The sequence below is a fragment of the Bufo bufo genome, chromosome 7 (genome assembly GCF_905171765.1).
Source record: "Bufo bufo chromosome 7, aBufBuf1.1, whole genome shotgun sequence".
NCBI classification, from domain to species: Eukaryota; Metazoa; Chordata; class Amphibia; order Anura; family Bufonidae; genus Bufo; species Bufo bufo.
The window spans coordinates 74,335,865-74,360,709 of NC_053395.1; positions in this window are offsets into that span (position 1 = coordinate 74,335,865).

Consider the following 24,845-nt stretch of genomic DNA (forward strand, 5'->3'; position numbering starts at 1 on the left):
TTTTGATTACCCTCCTTCCTCTGATTTTGTACTGTATTGTCCTCCTGGTTTTGACCTATTTCCGTACGACCCTTCACTGTGTATTTGCTTCACTGTGTCTGTCTGTCTTGCAATTAGCAGAACAGGGAACGTCGACTAGTTGCAGACTTGCTGCTTAGGGTTTGCACTGCAAGTAGGCAGGGGAAGCTGATTGGGTTCCTGTCACTCACTGTGTGTGTGTTTCCTTCCTACTGTGCTGACACTTATAAGGTATTTTTTTTTTTTTTCTTCCTCTAGAATAAACAATGTAGGTCAACAGGTTTGACAAGATGTGGTTGTGTCTTTTTTCAGTTTTAAGAACAATGTTACTGTTCTTGGAAAATAGGTAATAATGAATGTAATAAGAAAAAGGCATCGGAGGTGGTCATGTAAAGTCTCTTGACAGTGTTGACCTTCAAGGTTTGTAAACTGGTGAACATTATAGTTTTTTGACCAATAAATAAATCAGTCACCACCAGCAACGTAAATTAGTAGCCATACAAGTACTTCCAAATAGATTAGGGTTCTATGGTTTAGAACAACAGCTTTAATGAAAAGTCACCCCTTCTAAGGTACAGTAATTAATCATTAGGTATGTGCAAGCATTTTCTGTATCAGGCATGTTGTTAAGGCTGCAAAATGCCAACAGATGTTAAGTGTCCATCAGAGAAAATAAGTTGAAAGCTGTGTTCAGCTTCATTCCTTAATTCTCAGGACACAAAGTGCCACATGCAGCAATTTAGAGAACCAGCATTGACAAGATGTTCATCTCTATGCAGAAAGTAATTGGTAATTGTTTTAGAATTGTTGCTTCGTGTGTAGTCATATTCTATTTTTGTATTTCATATAAATGCTGAATTACAAAATTAAATGTGTTTTATCCTGCCATATAATTAATCTGTATATTAGTTACTCCATAATAAAAACAGACGTTAGAATCATTTATACAATTCATGTACTTTTTTGAATTCCGAACAGAACTTGGTTTCTAAATTTTTAAGCAAATAAAACGTGTCAATAATTGATGTGTCCATCATTTAAGCATGTGGCAAAATGCAATTTAATTTTTTTTCTCCTTGTTAGTTCTGATAAGGGGTAGCAGAGCATGAACCTCACAGTCTGAGTCATTCACAAACAATCTGTACATGAACTAGACAGAAAAAGATAGATAAATGTCTAGAAAACACTTTGTAATTTCGCCACGACTGTGTTATAAATTATATGACGAGTTCTTTTTCCTTTTTATATAACATTTCCTTCACAATCTTCTTGCATTGTTTAAAATGGCTATAAATATTTCTCACATAATAAATTAACTCAATGATACAAATGTATTAACACTGACATTTCATATGCAAGTTTAAATAAATTAAAGTTGGAGTGTGTGCCACTTTGTAAAAATGTGCAAAATTTATGGACTGTCCTAAAATTTGAAGATATGCATTAAGTTCTAGTGCACCCACATTCATAGTTAATCTGTTCTGTAGGTACTGTGCTGTCAGCATTAAAGACTATTATAATTTATCACTGTCTACATCTCTATGCAGGGCACCAAGATTCATAGCTAATCCCCTCTGTTAAACAAAAAGAAAAGCATACAACTCACTTCAGTAAAACAAAGAAATGTGCATGCCTCTGCAGGAGCTGTGTCCAAATGGCTCCTTAGTGGGACAAAATATGGAGGCAGCGTCAATAAAGTAGTGGAGGAAAAAAATGTTCTTTTAATGCATGTTGTGGCAGTCCAAACATATGCTTTATAATTATAATCCCTTCTGTTAGCTGTCAAATCACTGTGCATCAGTATTACAGGTCAATGTTATTGTCAGGTCTAATTTATCACCGAGGACTTTACCGTGCAGTGTCTCAAGATTCAAGTAGTGGCCCTATGACAGGGCGGGGATGGTGATGGTTTATATATTTCAGTGCAGCCCTCTGAAATATATAAACATTAGTCACGTCCTTCCATATCTGTTAAATGAATTCAATTATCAAACCTCCTTGGTTCTTAAAGTTAAATGGAATGGTTATATATCAGGGGGCAATAAAACTTTGACACCCCTTAACTACAAAAACAATTTACTGCTTCAACTCTCTGTATTCACCTCTACTTATATTGATGTGCCTAACATCACCTGTCTCAACTACCTATTCCTATGTACTGTTGTGTATAAATATGTGAATCTTCAGATACTGTTATAGCATGCCTGAGGTAGAGAGCCGAATAGTCTTGAAAGGTTGTAATTTGTAGTTATTCATTAAATGTTATCAATAATTAAACAGTCTCATTTTCATATGTTCTATTACTGACTAACATGCCGCAACAATATTTTTTACTTTGACAAAAATTGGATTCTAGTTATGGTCAAGTTAGAGATTAGAGATGGCCTCGCGGTTCGCCCGGAGGTCGTTTTGCGGTTCAACGAACGGGCGAACATATGGCGATGTCCTCCGGCGCAATATTATTTTACATTGTGAAGAACTTTGACCCATGACACATCCATCAGGAGGTTCCGGACACCCAATTGAGACGTTTCAGCACATGGACATACCCCCTACCTTTATAAATAACCCGATCTGGCCGCCATTTTACATTCAGTCCTTTGCCAGTGTAGGAAGAGGTTGCTGTGTGGAGCAGGGACAGAATGTTAGGGACTCCAAACACTAGCTAATGGGGCCACAAAAGTCCTTTTAAAGACTGGTATAAGGTGTGCTATTGATAGGTGTGACTTACTGAGGGGTGTAATATACTTATAATATACTTTCTAACTTAGAAAGTATATTATAGTCTATTTGAATTGTGCAGCAGTTGTGTGTGGTTCTCCTGCGATACTGCAGCTACACAGAGTGCCAAATGCTATTGGAATAAATAATTTTTACTGGTGTGATATACCAGTTGCTCCCCCAAAAAAGTGATTGAGGCAGTCTATAGGGACTTTTATCACAGGGTCATTTTGAAAATGACAGGCAGAGGAAGAGGCAGGCCATTCCGCAGGGGTGGTAGGGGTCGGGCAGGTGCACCAGGCCGGAGCCTAAGTGGGAAGTTGTAGAAGGTGCGTGCGATTAAGTCAAAGGACGCACCAGACTTGGTTGAGTGGCTCAATCAGCCTTCTGCTTCTGCACCCTCCTCATCCTCTCTATCTGCACCCTCTTCGCTCTCTGCTCTGTGCAACCCCAAAGACACCACCACCATATCCCCTCCGCTCGAGTCAGAGGAATTATTTCCCCATCCATTACAAGACCTTACCAATGCGCAGCCATTCTTGGCATCGGATGAGGAAGAGGAGGTATCAACGGTCGCCACCCAGCAGTCTGACGACAGTACCCAGATCAGCCGAAGGAGGGTGGTCGCCACTGTTGCTGCCTACTCCGAGATCTCTAATGTCAGTGGTGGTAAAGGTGACGATGATGACGTGTCGATGGACGTCACGTGGTTGCCCACAAGAGAGGAAAAGGAGGGGAGTTCAGAGGGAGAGATGGATCAGCAGATAGGGATGAGAAGCAGGCAGAACTTACAGTGCACAGGATGGCAAAAAGCAGACTGCTAATGTATCTGGAATGAGCCATCCACCGTGCACGGTCACATCTGGTGCTCCCAGGACATCACATAGCTCCGCAGTGTGGGCTTTTTTAACATGTCCGCTTCTGACAATAATATTGCCATCTGCAACCTGTGCTGTCAAAGCATAAGTCACGTTAAGCCTAACACTCACCTAGGGATGACCGCCTTAAGAAGGCACCTGGCCTCCCATCACCAAGTCCAGTGGGAGCAACACTGTCAGAACCCAGAAAGCCACACTCCCGGCGCTCCACGTCCTGCCTCTTCTCCTTCTCCTCTCTCCTCCCATTTGTCCTCCACCTTTCACCGTGCGTTCATCTGGCAAAAGGCAGGCTTCCGTGGCCCAAATGTTCGAGCGAAAAAAGATGATGACGCCAGATAACCCTCTTGCCCAATGGCTGAACGCTGGCTTGTCGGAACTGCGAGCCTGATAACTACTGCCATATAAACTGGTGGACTCGGAGGCCTTTATGAAATTTGTGGCCATTGGCACACCGCAATGGAAGGTCCCTCGAAGGAAATATTTCTCCCAGCAGGGCATCCCGGAGCTATATGGCCATGCTCAGCGGCAAGTGAAAGCATCTCTGGCACATAGTGTCGGTGCCAAGATACATCGGACCACAGACATGTGGTCTAGCAAACACTGGCAGGGAAGGTACATAACTTTTACTTCCCACTGGGTGAACCTTCTGACGGCAGTCAAGCATGCAACCCGTGGCACCTGTGTGGATTTGGTGTTACCGCCACGAATTGAATGCAGGCCTGCCTCTTCTTCTCCTACTCCATCCTCCGTCTAATCCTCGGCTGACTCCTCCTTTTCCACTGCTACCGCCTCTTCCGCTGCGCCCCCCCCCCAAGCTCCCCAGAACATATTTGACATGCCAGGTGAGACGTTGCCTTGCTGTGCTGCCGCTGTTGTGCCTGTAAGCCAAGAGACACACTGGTCCTGCACTCCTTTCAGCTGTGCTTTCACAGGCCGATCAGTCGCTAACTCCGCTTGATTTAACAGTTGGCAAAGTGGTGTGAGACAACGGTGCCAATCTGCTGAGCGTGCTGAAACAGGGTAAAATGACACACGTGCCGTGCATAGCACACGTCCTGAACTTAGTCGTGTAGCAATTCATTGCCAAATACCCCGGGGTCCAGGACGTCTTGCGGCAGGCCAGGAAAGTCTCTGGCAATTTTAGAAGATCCTACACGGCCATGGCTCGCCTTGCTGACGTTCAGCGGGGACACCACCTGCCCGGCAGACGTCTGATTTGTGACTGCCCGACGCGATGGAACTCCACCTTGTATATGCTTGATAGGCTGCTTCAGCCGAAACGTGCAGTTAACGACTACCTGTACGAACTCTGCGGCAGGACAGGTTCTAGGGAGCTTGTTTTTATTTCATCGCGCCATTTGATGAGATCACCAAACTGGTCTGTCGCAGCGAGGGCGCCATAAGTGACATCGTACCTTACGCCTTCTTTCTGGAGCATGCATTGCATCATGTCGTTGATCAAGACGTCGAGGAGCACGAGCAGGAAGATGAGGAAGTCGCAATGCTGGATGAATTCCCAGAGGGGCTACTCCATCTGAGACAAGTCAGCAGAAGTCTGAAGAGGAGTCAGAGGAGGATGGTGCCGTGTCGAAGGAGCAAGAATAGCATGCTTTTAAACTTTCCTGGGATCCCTGGTGTTGTCTGTGGCTGGGGAGAGGAGACCGAGGACGACATTATCCTGGACGATGAGCAGGAGCCAGGCCACTCCACTGCTTCCAGTTTAGTGCAAATGGGGGCCTTCATGCTCTAGTGTTTGAAGAGGGACCCCTGCATAAAAAGCATAAAGGGCAAGGACCAGTACTGGATGGCAACGCAATTAGACCCCCAATACAAGCACAACATGGTGGACATGTTACCAGGGGGGCACTGGCAGAGGAATTTCCACTTACAGAGAAACTGTTGCAAGCTGATAATCACTTGCCCTTGTCTTTAAGTTGGATAAATAACTGACACTTATTCACAATACCATATTTTCCATTTACATGCTATCTCGTTTTTTTATTTCTATGAAGCCATGAAAATATCAATGTTTTTTGTGTATTCATGTGAATGTTACACAAATTACAGAACATGTCAAATTCTAGTCCGCATTGTTGACATGAATAGAGTTGAGTGGACACCTGAATGTTCGGGTTCGACGGCTTCGGCCAAACTTCACAAAAAAGTTTGAGTTCGGGACCCAAACCGGAACCCTATTGAAGTCAATGGGGACCCGAACTTTGGAGCACTAAAACGTCTTTAAGAAAGTCATTGAAAGGGCTAGAGGGCTGCAAAAGGCAGCGAAATGTGGTTAAGAGCATGACAAGTGCTCTGCAAACAAATGTGGATAGGGAAATAACTTACAATAACATAAAATACAAATAATAATACAAAAAATTAAATAAAAAATTAAATAAATAAAATAAAAAATAATAATCTTGATCTTGGAGGAGGAGGTCCATATGGAGTAGGAGGTTGAGGAGGTGATGGATGTGGCGGTGTAGGTGTAAGCGGCGGTGGAGGAGGAGGTAGCCAACACTGGTTTTTGGTTTTGTTTTAAATTTATTTATATTTTTTTGTTTAAATATGGGTAGACCCCAAAACATTGGGAAATATAAAAAATAAAACAAAGAGAATGTGCGCTGGAGTACAACAATGGCTGGGTGTCACGGTCGTATTGTTTGACCATGACACGGTTGCCGTGAAGACTGGTTGCCGGGGGCAATGAGTAGTTTTTGGTTTGCATGTGCACTTCCCCTTAGGTGATTCTTCCTGCTGTTTGGTGAGAGTGGGGTAAATTTCCTGACTTAGTGTGGATCAGGGTGTGGTCTCTTGGAGCTATTTAGCCTAGGCTTGTTGCATGGAGGTTAGTTGTGCTCTAGCCTTGCTTTGGGCTGGAAGCTATGCTCCTTTCTGTGGCTATTCCATCTGCCCAGTCATTGAGGGCCACCTTGTTGGACATCAAGGTCTTTTAGCAATGTCATCCCTATGTCTTCTCCATGTCTCCACCCATCCTTATGTGTCTATGTTTGGTGTGGGTTTGATTTGGGATTTGGTTGTTATGTCTTGTGCGTTGTTACATGTCTGGTCTGTTGATGTTGTGTTCAGCATGTCTGCTAGACATTTCCCCTGTTCGTTTTCTGAACCTAAAGACATTAGCAACCTTGCCTGGAGCCACCTTGCTTCGGTGTCTGCATGGGGGTCCAGGTTGTTGTTGTGTGGTTATTCCATATTTGCTGCGGCAGGTAAGTGTTTGATGTTCCGTTGTTACATTGTGTTCTTACCTTCTGTGCAGTTGCTGCATTGTCTTTCTCCCTGTCTGCTACTGGGCCGCTGGACATTATCACTATCACTATGCTGAGGGCGATGCAGGGATTCCTAGACCTTTTAGGTTCGTGGGTATAAGCCCCCTTGCCTTTGTAGGCAGCTCATACAGCCAGGAGTCTAGGGCAATTTTAGGGAAGCTTTAGGAGGTGACCAGCTCCCTTTTCCCTGCCTACGGCCTAGTACCTGGTGACATTGTACGGTGGGGATTTTCCCACTGGGTGAGGCCGGTATACATGTCTATTCTGCACAAGGTATGGACAAGTCCTGTGGGATCCCTGCCTGGTTCATTTTAATGAACGTGAGCTTGTCCACATTGGCTGTAGACAGGCGGCTGCGCTTCTCTGTGATAACCCCCTCCTGCCATGCTAAACAAACGTTCAGACAATACACTGGCTGCAGGTAAGACCAGCACCTCTAAGGCGTAAAGGGTAAGCCCAGGCCATGTGCCCAATTTGGAGACCCAGAAGTTGAATGGGGCAGACCCATCAGTCAGTACATGTAGGTGTGTGCACATACACTGCTCCACCATGTCGCACGTCCCGTGACTTCCACGATCTAATTGGATATCTTTTCTATAAACTTTCGATGTTCTTTTATGCACCTACCATGGTGATCACAGGTAACAGGGAATCAGGGTTCCATGCCAGAGAGGGAGCGTGAGAAATGGCTACCACATCCAAGGGAGGTCAATGGCTGAAATGTGATTGGGCGGAAATGTGGGAGTTATTGAAGCAGAAGCATCCAAGTAAAGGAGGGGGCGCATGGCAATTACCCACTCCCGACTCGGGGAGGTAGTGACGACAAATAACTATTAAGATGCCCTGTTATTGGAATGAGTAATACAAAATTAAAGGGAATGTATTTTGGATTAGGAAACATAATACAGGAGAGGCTCTGCCATCGCTTTGTTGACTCTAGATAACTTCTGCCTGATCGCACGTCCCCATGACGTCCACGATCCAATTGGATATCTTCTCTATCAACTTTTGATGTTCTTTTATGCGCCTACCATGGTTTTCATGGGTAGCGGGAATCGGGGTTCCGTGCCGGAGAGGGAGCATGAGAAAGGGATACCACATCCTAGGAAGGTCAATGGCTGAAATTTGATTGGGCGGAAATGTGGGACAAGTTATTAAAGCGGAAGAATCGAATGAAAGGAAGGGGCACGCATCAATTAAAGGTGAATTTTAGAAATTTAAGTCCTTGTCACCTATGCAGAACAGGGGTTTTTCAACTGCAAAAATGGGTTAATATCACTCCCCATTGGACCGGGCGATTTTTAAAAATTTCGGTCCCTGTAAACTATGCAGAGCAGAAGTTTATTCACGGAAAAACTGGGTTTATGTCACCCACCAATTGAACAGAAGATTTGACTAAAATTAGGTCCCTGTCACATATGCAGAGCAGGGGTTTGTATACGCCAAAAATGGTTAAATGTCACCTGAGAATGTAATAGACGATTTTTAGAAATTAAGGTCCCTGTCACCTACGCAGAGCAGGGGTTTATTCACTGCAAAAATTGTAAAATGTCACCCAAGAATGTAACAGACGCTTTTGCACCCTGCTCTCTCTTTTGCTGTGATGGTCCCTCTGTGTGACCACCGCCTCTTCCTCCAAACAGCACATGTCACTTGCATGACCTTGATTCCATGTGGGGTCTAGTACCTCATCATCATCCACATCATCTCCCACCCAATCTTTACCCCTGCCCTCCTTGTCGGTCTGCAGACTGCAGAGAGCCGCAGCAGTTGGCACCTATATTTCGTCATCATCAGAGAAGTGCTGCGATGGTTTTCCCATGTCTTCATCCTGAAACATAAGTGGTTGGGAATCAGTGCACTCAATCTCTTCCACTTATGGGGCAGGGCTATGTGGATGGCCCACGGAAACCCTGCCAGCAGAGTCATCAAAAAGCATAAGAGACTGCTGCATGACTTGGGGGTCAAACTGCTTGCCTGATTTGCAAGGGGGTGAGTTGAAAGACAGATGGCCATGGGCTGTAGGTGCCAACTTTGATCTTTCAGCAGGGGACTGGGTGGAAGACAATGAGAAGGAACTGGAGACACTGTCAGCCACCCAATCTACCATTGCCTGTACTTGTTCTGACCTCACCATTCGTAGAGCCGTATTCGGCCCTACCAAATAACGCTGAAGGTTCTGTCGCCTACTCGCACCTGAGGAAGGGGTTTCACTTGTGCGTGTAGCTTGCACAGATCGACCACGTCCTCTCCCTGCAACAGGAGCTCCACCAACAGCAGTGGCACCATGACCAGGGCCACATCCCTTATTTGACGAGCTCCTCATTCTTTGCGTTCACCCACCAAACTAACAGATGGTTTATGTCAGGCGACAATGTAACCGCCAATAGTCAACAATTAAGTTTGCTGAAAGTAATGCTGTGCCGGTGTCATAAACAGAAAAAAATTCTTGAGGTCACACAACAGTGTGGCAGGCAAATTTTATACAATTACTTCACGATCACAAAAAATTTGAATTTGTCAACCAACAATGTAACAGCAGTATTGACTGGTTTTATTGGACTGTCAGAAATGCAAAGGCCGCAAATGAACTATCTAGCACAAAATGGGTGTTTTTCTTTTTTAAAACCACAATATAACAGCAGTATTTAACGGTTTTATTGGACTGTCAGATATGCAGCGCAGGCCGCAAAGGTACTTTGTGGGTAAGAAAAAATAATGTCCCAGTAGTATTCACTGATGATATTTCACTATCAGATTTGCAGTGCAGGCCGCAAAGGTACTTTATGGAAACCAATACCGTATTTTTCGCCCTATAAGACGCACCTAGGTTTTTGAGGAGGAAAATAAGAAAAAAATATATTTTTAACCAAAAGGTGTGCTTTTGGTGGGTTTTGAATTAATGGTGGTCTGTTCATGACACTATTATGGGGGATCTGTGGATGGCACTGTTATGGGGCATCTGTGGATGGCATTGTTATGGGGTGGGGGATCTGTGGATGGCATTGTTATGGGGTGGGGAATCTGTGGATGGCATTGTTATGGGGTGGAGGATCTGTGGATGGCACTGTTACGGGGGGGGGGGGGGGGGGAATCTGTGGATGACACTGCTATATGTCATCCACAGATCCCCCTCATAACAGTGTCCCCCAATACACCGGCCCTCTGCTCACCGCTGTATTTATAAACATTAATCCTTATCCTGTTAATAAGTTTAACTAAAGCTGCACTCTCCCCTGTTCCCCTGTATCAGTACAGCACTTACGAACAAGCTTCCATAGCAGGCAGAGCAGACGACGGCAGCAGTAACGTCACTCACTGACGTCGCGCGCCTGCTTCGCCTGCTTCATTCATAAAGTGGGAGCAGCAGGCGCTCGACGTCAGTGAGTGACTTTAATGCTGTCGTCAGCTCTGCCTGCTATGGAAGCTTGTTTTTAAGTGCTGCACTGATACAGGGGAACGGGGAGAGCGCAGCTTTAGTTAAACTTATTAACAGGATAAGGATTGATGTTTATAAATACTGCGGTGAGCCCTGCCCCTAGTTCTGGACTCCAGCCCCTCCTCTCTCCCGGCTCATACATCACCGACTGCGATGTAAAATGGAAGCATTTTCCCCCCACTTTTAGGGGAAAAAATGCGTCTTATGGGGCGAAAAATACGGTATATGATTTTTTTCCGTACGCCTCCCACAACGGCACTTCAGCAGGAGGGTACCCCTCCCCCAGGGACATAAAACGACGTAGAAAGCAGAAGTTTAAATGCCTCCTCCTCATTACCTTCTCCAGTCGTTTCCTGTCCCTTGGGATGAGTGGAAAGCGGGCAGGCTCCCTCCTGCCGAAGTTTCATGCGCCCAGCCTGCTGTGAGTATTCCCTGCTTTGCAGGAGGGCTGTGGCAGCGTGGCGGACGCTGGGGGCGAGATACGGCTCCCACCGCATGCTTATGGTGTAAGTCCTGACTTCAGGCAGCCCCGGACAGTGCACCGGCTCAGGAAGAAGCCACTTGCAGGGCCAGAAGGTGCGCGCGATCTCTTGGCCGAGATCTCGCAATATGCGGTCACATGACCTCGGCTGGGCCATGTGACGCGCCGGCAGGTCATGTGACCAGGAAGTAATTCAAATTGGCGGCGGGAAGCTGAAAAACGCAGCACAGTGTCTCCAGCAGAGCAGCAGTGGATCCCTCAGCATGTCTCTGCATCAGGAGAAGCCTTCTGATGCCCCAAAGGCCCCCAGTCTGGTAAGCCTCCTCCTCTGGACTAGTTTTATTTTACGCTATCACCTGTGGGATTTTTGGTCTCTTTTAATCCTGGTGACTGTTACCCCACTCCTTCCCCTACACTAAAAAGGAGCTCCTGCGCTTTTTTTTTTTTGTACTTTCAGAGTAGAGAAACCTACTGTGGGGAATCTGCACAGAAGAAAAAATGTGCTATTTGCAAAAAGCATCTGGCAGCACATAGGTTTTTTACTAACTGCCACAGATGTACGGACAAAATAATGGCTGAAGATTCCCCTTCTCTAGTGGAAAATTTACGATCCATTATAAGAGATGAGGTGAGTTCAGCAGTGGAAGCTAAAATGGCGTCCTTTTCCCAAAAACCTTCCACTGCTAAAATGGTCACGGAGTTCCAGATAGAATGGGATATGGAGGACGACTATTTTAATGATTCGTCTGACTCGGGATCCTCCTCTGATGAGGAGGTCAGTGGTCCGTAATGCTCAGTAGAAGACACTGACGGCCTCCTGAAAGCAATAAGATTAACTCTAAATATTGAGGAATCTAGACCGTCACAGTCAGTCGAGGATCAGATCTTCAAAGGGCTGGGTGATAGGAGGAGGAGACAGGATCCGAACACTTATATGGCATGTCTGGAAGGACCCAGAGAAAAGGGCCGGTACTTCAAAAGTCTTTAAAAAGAAATATACCTTTAGCGAGGAAGATTCGGCTCTTTGGGATAGGTCAGTCTGGTTACGCTCTTGGTCAGGCGATACCGCTTCAAAAATAAACTCTGCAGTATCCCTTGCGAAGGAGATCGTCTTTTCGGTTCTGTCTTAGACGACATTCTGAAAAAGGCCTCTGATAGAAAAAAGGGGTTTCCGCCAGTGTCCAGGTTCTTCCATCAGCGTCGTTCCTTTCGCCCCCAAAGAAAGGGTAGACAGGACCGTAGGAAAAAGGATCCCTCTAGTTCTTGGCAGTCCTCAAAGGGGAGAGGTAGGAATTTCCTCTTTAGCCAGGATAAGTCTACAAAACAGTCCTCCCAATGACGCCATGAGCCCGGTGGGGGGAAGATTCAAAGAGTTTGTCCCTTTCTGGGAAAAGATCTCAAACTCAGCCTGGGTCCTAGACTTAATCCGTCAGGGATACTAGCTGGAATTTTGCACTCTCCCGCCAGACAGATTTGTATTAAACAAAATATTGAAGTCAGATCACAATCTTCTAGAGTCTCAGATTTCCATTTTGTTAGAAAAAAGAGCGGTGGTTCCAGTTCCAGCAGACCAGGAAGGAAGGGGATTCTATTTCCCAATTTTTCTCGTAAAAAAAACCCAATGGCTCCTTCAGAGCAATAATCAATCTAAAGCTCCTCAACAAGTATATAAAATACAAAAGGTTCAAAATGGAGACAGTAAGATCTACAGTGAACCTTTTAACTCAGGACTGCTCCATGGTAACACTCGACCTGGCGGACGCATATTACCATGTTCCGATCCATCAGAAACATCAAAAATATCTGTGTTTCACCATTTTTAAGGGGGAACATCTTCTCCAGTTTCAGGTGTTACTTTTTGGCCTGGCCAGAGTGTTCACAAAGATTATTGCAGAAATCTCAGCCTTTTTCCACCAGAAGGGGATAAACTTCATACCCTATTTGGACGATTTTCTAATTACAGCAGCCTCCCAGACTCAGCTGCAGCTACAGGTGAAGTTCGTCCTGGAGACCTTAAGATCCCTAGGCTGGAAACTAAATCTAGAAAAATCAAATCTATCACCAAGCCGAAAGATGATCTTTCTAGGTATTCTTTTGGATTCCAGCTAGATGACCTCTTTTCTTCCAGAACAAAAGATCCGGGACATCAAGTCAAGGATTTCTGTCTTTTCACACCAGGATTATGAAAATTCTGGGACTCATGACGTTGACAATTCCTGCAGTGAGATGGGCCCAGGCTCACGGGAGACCGCTTCAGGAATTCCTGCTAAAACAGTGGAACAAAAGCATCTTCTCCCTGAAAAAGGCAGTTACCTTACCTCCAGGGGTCAAACTCTCCTTGCAGTGGTGGCTGAACGAAAGAAACCTAGTCAAGGGGGTCCCTTGGAGGCTCTCCAATCAAATAGTGGTAACAACAGACGCAAGCGGGGCAGGCTGGGGAGCCCATTGTCAAGGTCAGTTGTTACAGGGGTCCTGGGATGCAGAGACCCTTCCCCTTTCTTCAAATGCCAAAGAGCTTCTGACCGTGTTTCTGGCCCTAAAAGCCCTGGCTCCAGTCATCAGAGGACAAAACGTAAAAATCCTCTCCGACAACTCCACCACGGTGGTATACCTCAACAAGCAAGGGGGCACAAGAAGCAGTTCCCTTTTGTTAGATAGCATCTCAGATCTTTTCTTGGGCAGAGTCAAACATCCAGTCCATAACCGCGGTCCATCTAAAGGGGGGCGAGAACACACTGGCAGACTTCCTGAGCAGGAAGAGAATTTGGCCAGGGGAGTGGAGCCTCAAAAAAGCGGTATTCCAGAACATCTGCAGCAAATGGGGGGTCCCAAGAATAGACCTCTTTGCTTCCCAGAAGAACAAACAGGTGGACCTTTTCTATTCCCTCTTGGCGAAGGACCACCCGGTGAGAGTGGATGCCTTAGCGGGTCCATGGCTATTGGGTCTGCTCTATGCGTTTCCTCCTTTCCAGCTCATACCAAAGGTTCTGGCAAAGATAATAGAGGAATGAGCCCATGTCATCCTAGTGGCTCCATACTGGCCCAAAAGGCCTTGGTTCTCCCTCCTTCTGAACCTCTCCAAGGGGGATTTCTGGACCCTTCCTCAGTCTCCGGTCCTCCTCCATCCCGGCCCAGCCTGGCATCCGGCAATCAGCCAACTAAGATTGACAGCATGGAATTTGAGCGCTCCATTTTGAAGTCCAAGGGCTTCTTGGATGCAGTTATCTCCACCCTGCTCTCTAGCAGAAAGCAAGTAACTTCCAATATCAACTGGAGAACTTGGAAAACCTTCCCTTCATTTGCCAAGGAATCCTGGAATCCCACTCTTCCCCCAGATATGAGGGTAATTCTAGACTTCCTTCAGAAGGGACTGGATGAAGTTCTTCGTGTCAGTACAATTAAAGTCCAGATTTCAGCCCTTAGTGCCTTCTTGGATATGAGATTGGCGGATTTGGATGTGGTCAAGAGGTTCATAAAGGGAGCAGACTTCAACCAGTTATTAGATCTATGGTTCCGCCTTGGGACCTTAATTTGGTCCTTTCCGTCCTTATGGACCATCCCTTTGAACCTCTTGAGTCAATCCCCCTTAGGTTACTGTCCTTTAAATCCGCTTTTCTCATAGCTATCACCTCAGCCAGGAGAGTGGGGGAGATCCACGCTCTTTCATGCAGATCTCTATACCTAACCATCCTTGATGATAGGATTATATTGAGACATAAACCCTCCTTCTTACCAAAGGTTTTCTCTAAATTCCACTGACAACAGGAGATTTCCTTACCCACCTTCTGCGCAGGGGCGAAATCTTCAAAAGAAAAACGTTTTCACCATATGGATGTACGCAGATGTATACTTGGCTATCTGGAAGCCACAAAAGGACTGCGAAAATCCGACCATCTTCTGGTCCAGTATGCAGGCCAAAATAGGGGGCAGGCAGCATCAAAAATTACTATCGCCCCCTGGATAAGAATGACCATTGCAATGGCCTATACAGTTAAGGTTCTTACTCCTCCAGAGGGTTTAAAAGCCCATTCAACCAGAGCGATTTACACCTCCTGGGCAGAATCTGCCTCCGCCTCCTTGTCTCGGATCTGCCAGGCCGCTACATGGGCAAATCCTTCCACCTTTTTTAACCACTATAGGTTGCATGTTCAGTCCAATTCGGATTTGTCGTTCGGACGTAAAGTCCTGTCAGCGGCAGTCCCCCCTAATGGATTCCTTTGTTATTCCTCCTGCTGAAGTGCCGTTGTGGGAGGCGTACGGAAAAGATGATAATTACTCTTACCGGTAATTGGATTTTCCGTATAGCCTCCACAACGGCACTGGGTTTTTCTCACCCATTAATTGTTTATATTCCTTTGTCTATTATAACTTGATTTATATCTCCCTACAAATAAAAGGTTACTTCTTCAGCATCATCCTGGTTCCTTTGGTACTTACTGGAGAAGGTAATTGGGAGGAGGCATTTAAACTTCTGCTTTCTACGTCGTTTCCTGTCCCTGGAGGCGGGGTACCCTCCTGCTAAAGTGCCGTTGTGGAGGCTATACGGAAAATCTAATTACTGGTAAGAGTAATTATCATCTTTTTCACCCACAATTAAAACAGATGGATTTAACAGATTTTTTTTTCCACTATCACAAATGCAGTGCAGGGCGCAAATCTACTTTTTAGCAAAAAAAAAAAATAAATAACTTGTCCCCACAGAATCTAATATGTCACCCCCTGGGTCCCTGAACTCACAGACAGATTACCTATATTATTTTCCCTTCCCCTGGCACATATACAGTGCAGGTGCACTTAAAAAAATGGGTATATGTTGCCCACTGAACTAAAAGAACAGGATAAAATTGTCCCTGGCACATATGAAGTACTGGTGCACTGCTGTTGCACAAAATGGCCACCGACGCCCACCTAACAGACGGATAAAACTTATTTTTCTGTGTCACTGGGCTCACACAAAAAAATAAAAATAAAAAATAAATCGCTGTAGATCGCATAGTTAACAGCAAGTTCTGATATAAGATTTGTTCCCATTCTCTCCCTCACAGCAGCAGCATCCTATCCCTACACTAGTAAGAGCAGAGTGATGTGCGGCGCTACGTGACTCCAGCTTATATAGAGGCTGGATCACATGCTGCACTGGCCAATCACAGCCATGCCATTAGTAGTCATGGCTGTGATGGCTTCTAAGGGCACACAAGTTAAACACTTGTTGATTTGCTGCCCTGCAGCCTTTCAAAAACCGCCATTAAATCGCCGAACACCAAACTCAAACTTTTACTGGAATGTTCGGGTTCAGGTCCGGGGTCAAAAAATCCTAAAGTTCGATATGAACCTGAACTTTACAGTTCGGGTTTGCTCAGCCCTAGACAAGAATAGTCATTTCTATAGATGGAAGTGAACGCAGAGTGCACACAGAAGGTATCTGTATTTTTTGGAATCATAGTTTGTGGACCAAAATACAGACAGTCGTGTAAATGAGGGATTAATAGAATTGAATTGTTGCTTATACACAAGGGTAAGGATAAGCAAACTCTTCTATCTTTCGAACGGCAGAGGAACCTGAATATTTTCAGTTTTGTCTTTGATAAACCCACTAAAACGGCACGTAGCACCATTTTAGTGCACATGTTGGTGGGATAAAAGCACAAGGGAGGAAGAAGGGTGCTCACATAACCCTGAGAGGAAATGGGGGGGGGGGGGATGCCTTATTGCAAGGGAAGGTGAAAGAAAAGGCTAGGATTCCAAAGAGGAACTGTGCATGTTGTATACAATAGAGTAAATCAGGGCAACTGATAGCCACGGAGAGAGGAGACTGGACCTATGGCTGACTGTGCCTGCTATCAGAAGTGCTGGTGCGCCTTAAAAGCAGCTATCTACAAGCAAATACTTTCATTTTGTACCCCATTTTCATGTATCCATGATTACTGCACCAATACCAACGGTGTGGCATCAATCTATCAGTGTGTATTGAGGTGAAACTTAGCGTCAAGCCTCATCTATTTAGGTATATACACTTTCCACTTCGGTACCGAAGCCGACATCAAATCCAAGTTTTAAAATGCTTTAAAAGTTAAAAAATCAAAGTCCGAAGTTATTCATCTAAGTCCCGCAACACTAACTACAAGACACAAGGTTTAGCAGCAATTAAGTGTCAAACCTTAATTGTCCATTTGAGTATATTCAGTTTCCACAAGGTTGCAATTTAAATTATTTTTGATGGGAGTTCAATTTAATTGAGCTGCATATGCAAGTGATTACTGCAGCAGTACCCGTGGTGGCATCAATCTACCAGTGTGTATTAAGGTGAAATTTAGTCTCAAGCCTCAATACTCCTTTTACGTATATTCGGTTTCCACGTGGCTGGAATAAAAAAAAAAAATGTGGGGGGGGATTGCTAAGTGTTATTAAACCTATATATATATATATATATATATATATATATATATATATATATATATATTTATAGATATAGAATCCAGAAATATTTATATACATACACTCACCTAAAGAATTATTAGGAACACCATACTAATACGGTGTTGGACCCCCTTTTGCCTTCAGAACTGCCTTAATTCTACGTGGCATTGATTCAACAAGGTGCTGATAGCATTCTTTAGAAATGTTGGCCCATATTGATAGGATAGCATCTTGCAGTTGATGGAGATTTGAGGGATGCACATCCAGGGCACGAAGTTCCCGTTCCACCACATCCCAAAGATGCTCTATTGGGTTGAGATCTGGTGACTGTGGGGGCCATTTTAGTACAGTGAACTCATTGTCATGTTCAAGAAACCAATTTGAAATGATTCGAGCTTTGTGACATGGTGCATTATCCTGCTGGAAGTAGCCATCAGAGGATGGGTACATGGTGGTCATGAAGGGATGGACATGGTCAGAAACAATGCTCAGGTAGCCCGTGGCATTTAAACGATGCCCAATTGGCACTAAGGGGCCTAAAGTTGCCCAAAAAACATCCCCCACACCATTACACTACCACCAACAGCCTGCACAGTGGTAACAAGGCATGATGGAAACATGTTCTCATTCTGTTTACGCCAAATTCGGACTCTACCATTTGAATGTCTCAACAGAAATCGGGACTCATCAGACCAGGCAACATTTTTCCAGTCTTCAACAGTCCAATTTTGGTTAGTTCGTGCAAATTGTAGCCTCTTTTTCCCATTTGTAGTGGAGATGAGTGGTACCCGGTGGGGTCTTCTGCTGTTGTAGCCCATCCGCCTCAAGGTTGTGCGTGTTGTGGCTTCACAAATGCTTTGCTGCATACCTCGGTTGTAACGAGTGGTTATTTCAGTCAACGTTGCTCTTCTTTTTTTTTTTTTTTTTTTTTTTAATTATCTTTTTATTTTCATTTTAAAAGCATAGACAGGTAGACAAGTTGACATCACTTATCATTTTTTACAAAATGCTTAACATTTACAAAAGACTATTTGTTATCAATAATCTTAGAGTATAGTTGCTCTTCTATCCGCTTGAATCAGTCGGCCCATTCTCCTCTGACCTCTAGCATCCACAAGGCATTTTCGCCCACAGGACTGCCGCATACTGGATGTTTTTCCCTTTTCACACCATTCTTTGTAAACCCTAGAAATGGTTGTGCGTGAAAATCCCAGTAACTGAGCAGATTGTGAAATACTCAGACCGGCCCGTCTGGCACCAACAACCATGCCACACTCAAAATTGCTTAAATCACCTTTCTTTCCCATTCTGACATTCAGTTTGGAGTTCAGGAGATTGTCTTGACCAGGACCACACTCCTAAATGCATTGAAGCAACTGCCATGTGATTGGTTGACTAGATAATTGCATTAGTGAGAAATAGAACAGGTGTTCCTAATAATTCTTTAGGTGAGTGTATGTATGTATATGTATATGTGTATGTATGTGTATATATATATATATATATATATATATATATTATATTTTTTATATATATATATATATATATATATATATATATACACTGCTCAAAAAAATAAAGGGAACACTTAAACAACACAATGTAACTCCAAGTCAATCACACTTCTGTGAAATCAAACTGTTCACTTAGGAAGCAACACTGAGTGACAATCAATTTCACATGCTGTTGTGCAAATGGGATAGACAACAGGTGGAAATTATAGGCAATTAGCAAGACACCCCCAATAAAGGAGTGGTTCTGCAGGTGGTAACCACAGACCACTTCTCAGTTCCTATGCTTCCTGGCTGATGTTTTGGTCACTTTTGAATGCTGGTGGTGCTTTCACTCTAGTGGTAGCATGAGACGGAGTCTACAACCCACACAAGTGGCTCAGGTAGTGCAGCTTATCCAGGATGGCACATCAATGCGAGCTGTGGCAAAAAGGTTTGCTGTGTCAGTCAGCATAGTGTCCAGAGCATGGAGGCGCTACCAGGAGACAGGCCTGTACATCAGGAGACGTAGAGGAGGGCAACAACCCAGCAGCAGGACCGCTACCTCAGCCTTTGTGCAAGGAGGAACAGGAGGAGCACTGCCAGAGCCCTGCAAAATAACCTCCAGCAGGCCACAAATGTGCATGTGTCTGCTCAAACGGTCAGTAAAAGACTCCATGAGGGTGATATGAGGGCCCGACGTTCACAGGTGGGGGCTGTGCTTACAGCCCAACACCGTGCAGGACGTTTGGCATTTGCCAGAGAACACCAAGATTGGCAAATTCGCCACTGGCGCCCTGTGCTCTTCACAGATGAAAGCAGGTTCACACTGAGCACATGTGACAGACGTGACAGAGTCTGGAGACGCCGTGGAGAACGTTTTGCTGCCTGCAACATCCTCCAGCATGACCGGTTTGGCATTGGGTCAGTAATGGTGTGGGGTGGCATTTCTTTGGAGGGCTGCACAGCCCTCCATGGGCTCGCCAGAGGTAGCCTGACTGCCATTAGGTAGCGAGATGAGATCCTCAGACCCCTTGTGAGACCATATGCTGGTGCGGTTGGCCCTGGGTTCCTCCTAATGCAAGACAATGCTAGACCTCATGTGGCTGGAGTGTGTCAGCAGTTCCTGCAAGACCAAGGCATTGATGCTATGGACTTGTCCGCCCGTTCCCCAGACCTGAATCTAATTGAGCACATCTGGGACATCATGTCTCGCTCTATCCACCAACGTCACGTTGCACCACACACTGTCCAGGAGTTGGCAGATGCTTTAGTCCAGGTCTGGGAGGAGATCCCTCAGGAGACCGTCTGCCACCTCATCAGGAGCATGCACAGGCGTTGTAGGGAGGTCATGCAGGCACGTGGAGGCCACACACACTACTGAGCCTCATTTTGACTTGTTTTAAGGATATTACATCAAAGTTTTTTTTTATTTTTGTGTGATTTTGTTGTCAGCACATTCAACTATGTAAAGAACAAAGTATTTCAGAAGAATATTTAATTAACTCAGATCTAGGATGTGTTATTTTTGTGTTCCCTTTATTTTTTTGAGCAGTGTGTGTATGTATGTATGTATGTATGTATATATATATATATATATATATATATATAAATATATAATTACTACAAGACACAAGGTATAGCAGCAATCTACTAGTGTGTATTAATAGGAAATTCAGTGCCAAGCCTCAGTTGTCCTTTTGTGTATTCACTTTCCACACAGTTGAAATATACATTTTTAATGGGGAATTCAATTTAATTAAGCAACATGTAGGCCTCGTCTGTCTGTCTGCTACCATTACGTTCTGGACAGCTGCCAGCTGTAAGCCTGCATCATGCCACTAATGCCAAAATCCTCAGTTTATGTGTATTCACTTTCCACACAGTAGAAATGTAAAAATATTTTGGGGAGGTTAAATTTTTTTAACTTGCATAAAAACATGATTACTGCATCAATACAGGCATTTTCTCACAGCTTAAGCTAATTCCGGATGAATAAAGCTCACCTTGCTGGCAATACCCATCTTGTTACTGTTGCTCTCCGTGTTAAATTTCTTTGAGCAGCATAAATGTACGTGGCAGCCAGCATCATGCCACTACTGCCTGTCAATTGTCAGTTTACGTGTGTTCAGTTTCCACACAGTTAAAATTGAAAAACATTTGGGGGGTAGATTGAATTTCTTTAAGCAGCATAAATGTACGTGCTGCATGCTGTGTCCGTCATCATGCCACTTATGCCTCTGAATCGTCAGTTTAGGCTACTTTCACACCTGCGTTCAGGTGTCCGCTCGTGAGCTCCGTTTGAAGGGGCTCACAAGCGGCTCTGAACGCAGCTGTCCGGCCCTAATGCATTCACAGTGGAGGCGGATCCACTGAGAATGCATCCGCCTGCCAGCGTTCAGCCTCCGCTCCGCTCAGTAAGCGGACACCTGAACCATGCTTGCAGCGTTCGGGTGTCCGCCTGGCCGTGCGGAGGCGAGCGGATCCGTCCAGACTTACAATGTAAGTCAATGGGGACGGATCCGCTTGAAGATGACACCATATGGCTCAATCTTCAAGCGGATCCGTCCCCCATTGACTTTCAATGTAAAGTCTGAACGGATCCGCTCAGGCTACTTTTACACTTAGAAATTTTTCTAAGTTATAATGTAGACGGATCCGTTCTGAACGGATGCAAACGTCTGCATTATAGGAGCGGATCCGTCTGATGTGACCCGCTCCGAACGCTAGTGTGAAAGTAGCCTTATGTGTGTTCAATTTTCACATGGTTGAAATTCTTTTTTGAGGGGGGGTTACATTTCTGTACGCAGTATATGTAATTACTGCATCAATGCCGACATTTTCTTACAGCTTAGGATACTTTCACACTGGCGTTTCTGGGTCCGCTTGTGCGATCTGTTTCAGGGCTCTCAAAAGCGGCCCAAAACGGATCAGTTAAGCCCCAATGCATTCTGAATGGATGAGGATCAGTTCAGAATGCATCAATTTGGCTGCGTTTGGTCTCCGTTGCATTTTTTGACGGTCACTAAAACGCAGCTTGCAGCGTTTTGGTGACCGTCGGACGATGCGGAGCCAAACGGATCCGTCCTGACTTACAATGTAAGTCAATGGGAACGGATCCGTTTTTCACTGACACAATATGGTGCAATTGAAAACGGATCCGTCCCCCGCATCGTCAGGCGGACATCAAAACGCTGAATCATGCCACGTTCCAGCAATCATGTTCCCCCAAGCCACTTTTTATTATATATTTTTTTTTTATTTCATAACACTTTGTGTGTTTAACCATCATCTGTCCCGATAAGGGACAATTTTTTGGAAGCTTTGGACATCACTTACTATTGCTCTCCAGCTTTGGACATCATTTACTATTGCATTCCAGAGCTTGGCGAGGTGGGAGGGAAAAAAAATAAAAAAAATCATAAAAAAATAAATGAAAATAAATAAAAAGTTTTCCTAAAAAACAAATATGGCCCTGAATTTTAACACCTTCACTCCAGAATTCTGGGATCCAAAAATAGTATAAATAGGGCTTATGCGACTTTTTGCACTCAGTAGCGCAAAATGTAAGTGATTTAGCAAAATTTTGCAACTTTACACCACTCACTCTAGTTTTGTAATGTGGGAGGAAAAGTAGGTGTGGTTAGCTATGTTACCGAGTTTTACTCCAGATTTATCATTGAGACTTTTGTTTTAAAAAAAGTTGCAATCTCACTCCAGGAAGAGGGTGGACTAGGGAAACTGTAGTAGCTTCCTTAGACAAAAGTCTTAGGTCTAAGGATAAGACAAATTTAAAAAAAAAACATGAAACATTTGATAAATGTGGCATAAAGTACTCCAACACAGACTCAAGCAAGACTGACTTCAAATTTTCCCCTCATGTTAAATTCCCTCCTATGAGTCCTAGGAGGCTAGTGGGGTTATGAGCAATTGAATCTACTTAGGTTCTGCCTGTACTGATTTGGGTCAGAATAATTTTTTTAAATTTGGCGAACTGGACCTGAAACAAATATCGACTAGTTTGCTCATCTCTACACAAGGGGTTTACCAATCTAGTTTTAATCAATGTTAGGTTTCATACACACTGGCATTATTGATTTCCAGTATTTTTAAAAGCAAGAATAGGGCAGTGGGCAATGTTTTACATTTTTATATCTATCTCTACCAACAAAGAGGCCCTTTTTTAGGACTGACGTTTTAGACGCTGGTCTTAATAAACCCTATATTTGGTGGTGGATCCACCAGTTATGTAGAGGCACTGGCAAAGAACCTTTTGTGCCACAATCTGCACCAGAAATATGCCTAAATTAGGCATATTTCTGTTTAACCCCAAAGTTTTTGATGATAAATATATACATAGATGACTGTTTATAGTCTACCACAATCATCCTTTTTTTGTTAATACTGTACATCTAAAAGTGTCAAAAGGTAACAAAATGCTACAAACTTGGTATGTACAAAATATGTTGGACTTTTTGTGCTTTCCATTTCAAACTAAGACTATGGGGGGGGGGGGGATTTATCATTGTAGGTGTAAATGCGGTTAGTTTTTAGGTTGGAGTTGCCATTCTATCTGAACCAAATTTATGAAAATCAAGGACAATAATAATAAATTTGGCATAAGTGCCATGTAGTTTTACCTATTTTAATGAAAGTACTTCTAGGTAATACTTGTTATGGAGTTGGGCCTATTTTTCATCTTTTTAAAAAAACATAAAATAAATAAATTTGATACAAAAGAGATCTACTGTAAAATCCTGACCAAATTTTCACTCAAAACCACTGGAAGGCAAAGAGCTCAAAAAGTCACAAGATTTTTGCACGTGACTTCAAAAAATTGCAAAGCTCTTATTTGTGACTTTTTTTAAACAAGAATTCTGGCATGCAGGGCAAAATAAATTACCCCTATAAGGCAAAATGAATTACCCATATAACTTTATTAAATAACATGTATGAAGTTCTGTAATATTGTGTCTTTTATTGAGTGTTTTATTTCAGTAAATAATATAATTGTATAATGGTTTCATTTCTAGTCTCCTCATAATGAGGCACATTTACGGATCCTGATCATGTATGCAACGTAAACTTAGGCAGACAGTCCAAAGATATCCCAATTTTATCAAAGTTGTTAGTGATGGATGATAAATTCGGTGCAAGGATGGAGAGTTTTGCATAATATTAAATTATGGTGCACATTTTTGTATCTAAAGCCACAACGTTTTTCTGGAAAGCTACTGTAATCCATGCCCCCTCATTGAGCAAGACACACTAAATTATTATTTTCAACACATTTGCTTGATTTTTACAGACAATATATATTGTCAATAATATATCGTTTTGGTGCATTGTATGCCAAAGTCACAGGCACTAACACATTAGTAAATGTGGGCCATTGTTTCTTGTTTTAAAGAATATACCTTTAAGTATTTGATATTAAAATAATTTCTGAACTTTTTGTCTACAGCAATATCGAATACAATATAGCCATTAAAATAACTAGCAAAGTTTAAATTCCTTTTAACAGAATTTCACAGTTTTTGACTAGAACATCTATAAATGTAAATTTAAAATGGCTTTCAATTAGAAAATTGTTAAAGAAAAAAATGACATATTAGAGTTTGATGAGCTAACATCAAACTATAAAGCTGTTATCAAGATGATATTAATCAATTTATTCATTCAGAGGCTTTCCTACAGGAAATAAGAGCTTGTCTTAAACATTTATATCGAAGCTGTTCATATATCTCATTTAACTAACACCATTTCAATTATAATTGCATTATCTGAACATAATTTGCAATTCGCACTGTTAAATGAGTATATACATCTAAGGATCTCTCCCTTACTATGCAATGGAACTGATTTTATTGTTCACATTTTAATTATTTTTGTTCCATTCCTTTATTGTGATTTAGTAGATGAAGAAACATCTCATATAGAATGTAATAAAAACAAAAAGGCATGGAATTTTTTTTAGTTATTAATCTTATTATATGAAATTGCAAAAGACGAGAAGACTTTAGAGCCCTAGTATATTTCTAGAGAGGAGTGAACTTTTCAAAAATTCAATTCGCCAGTACAATACAAATATATCTGAATTACGTTAAAACTGCTATT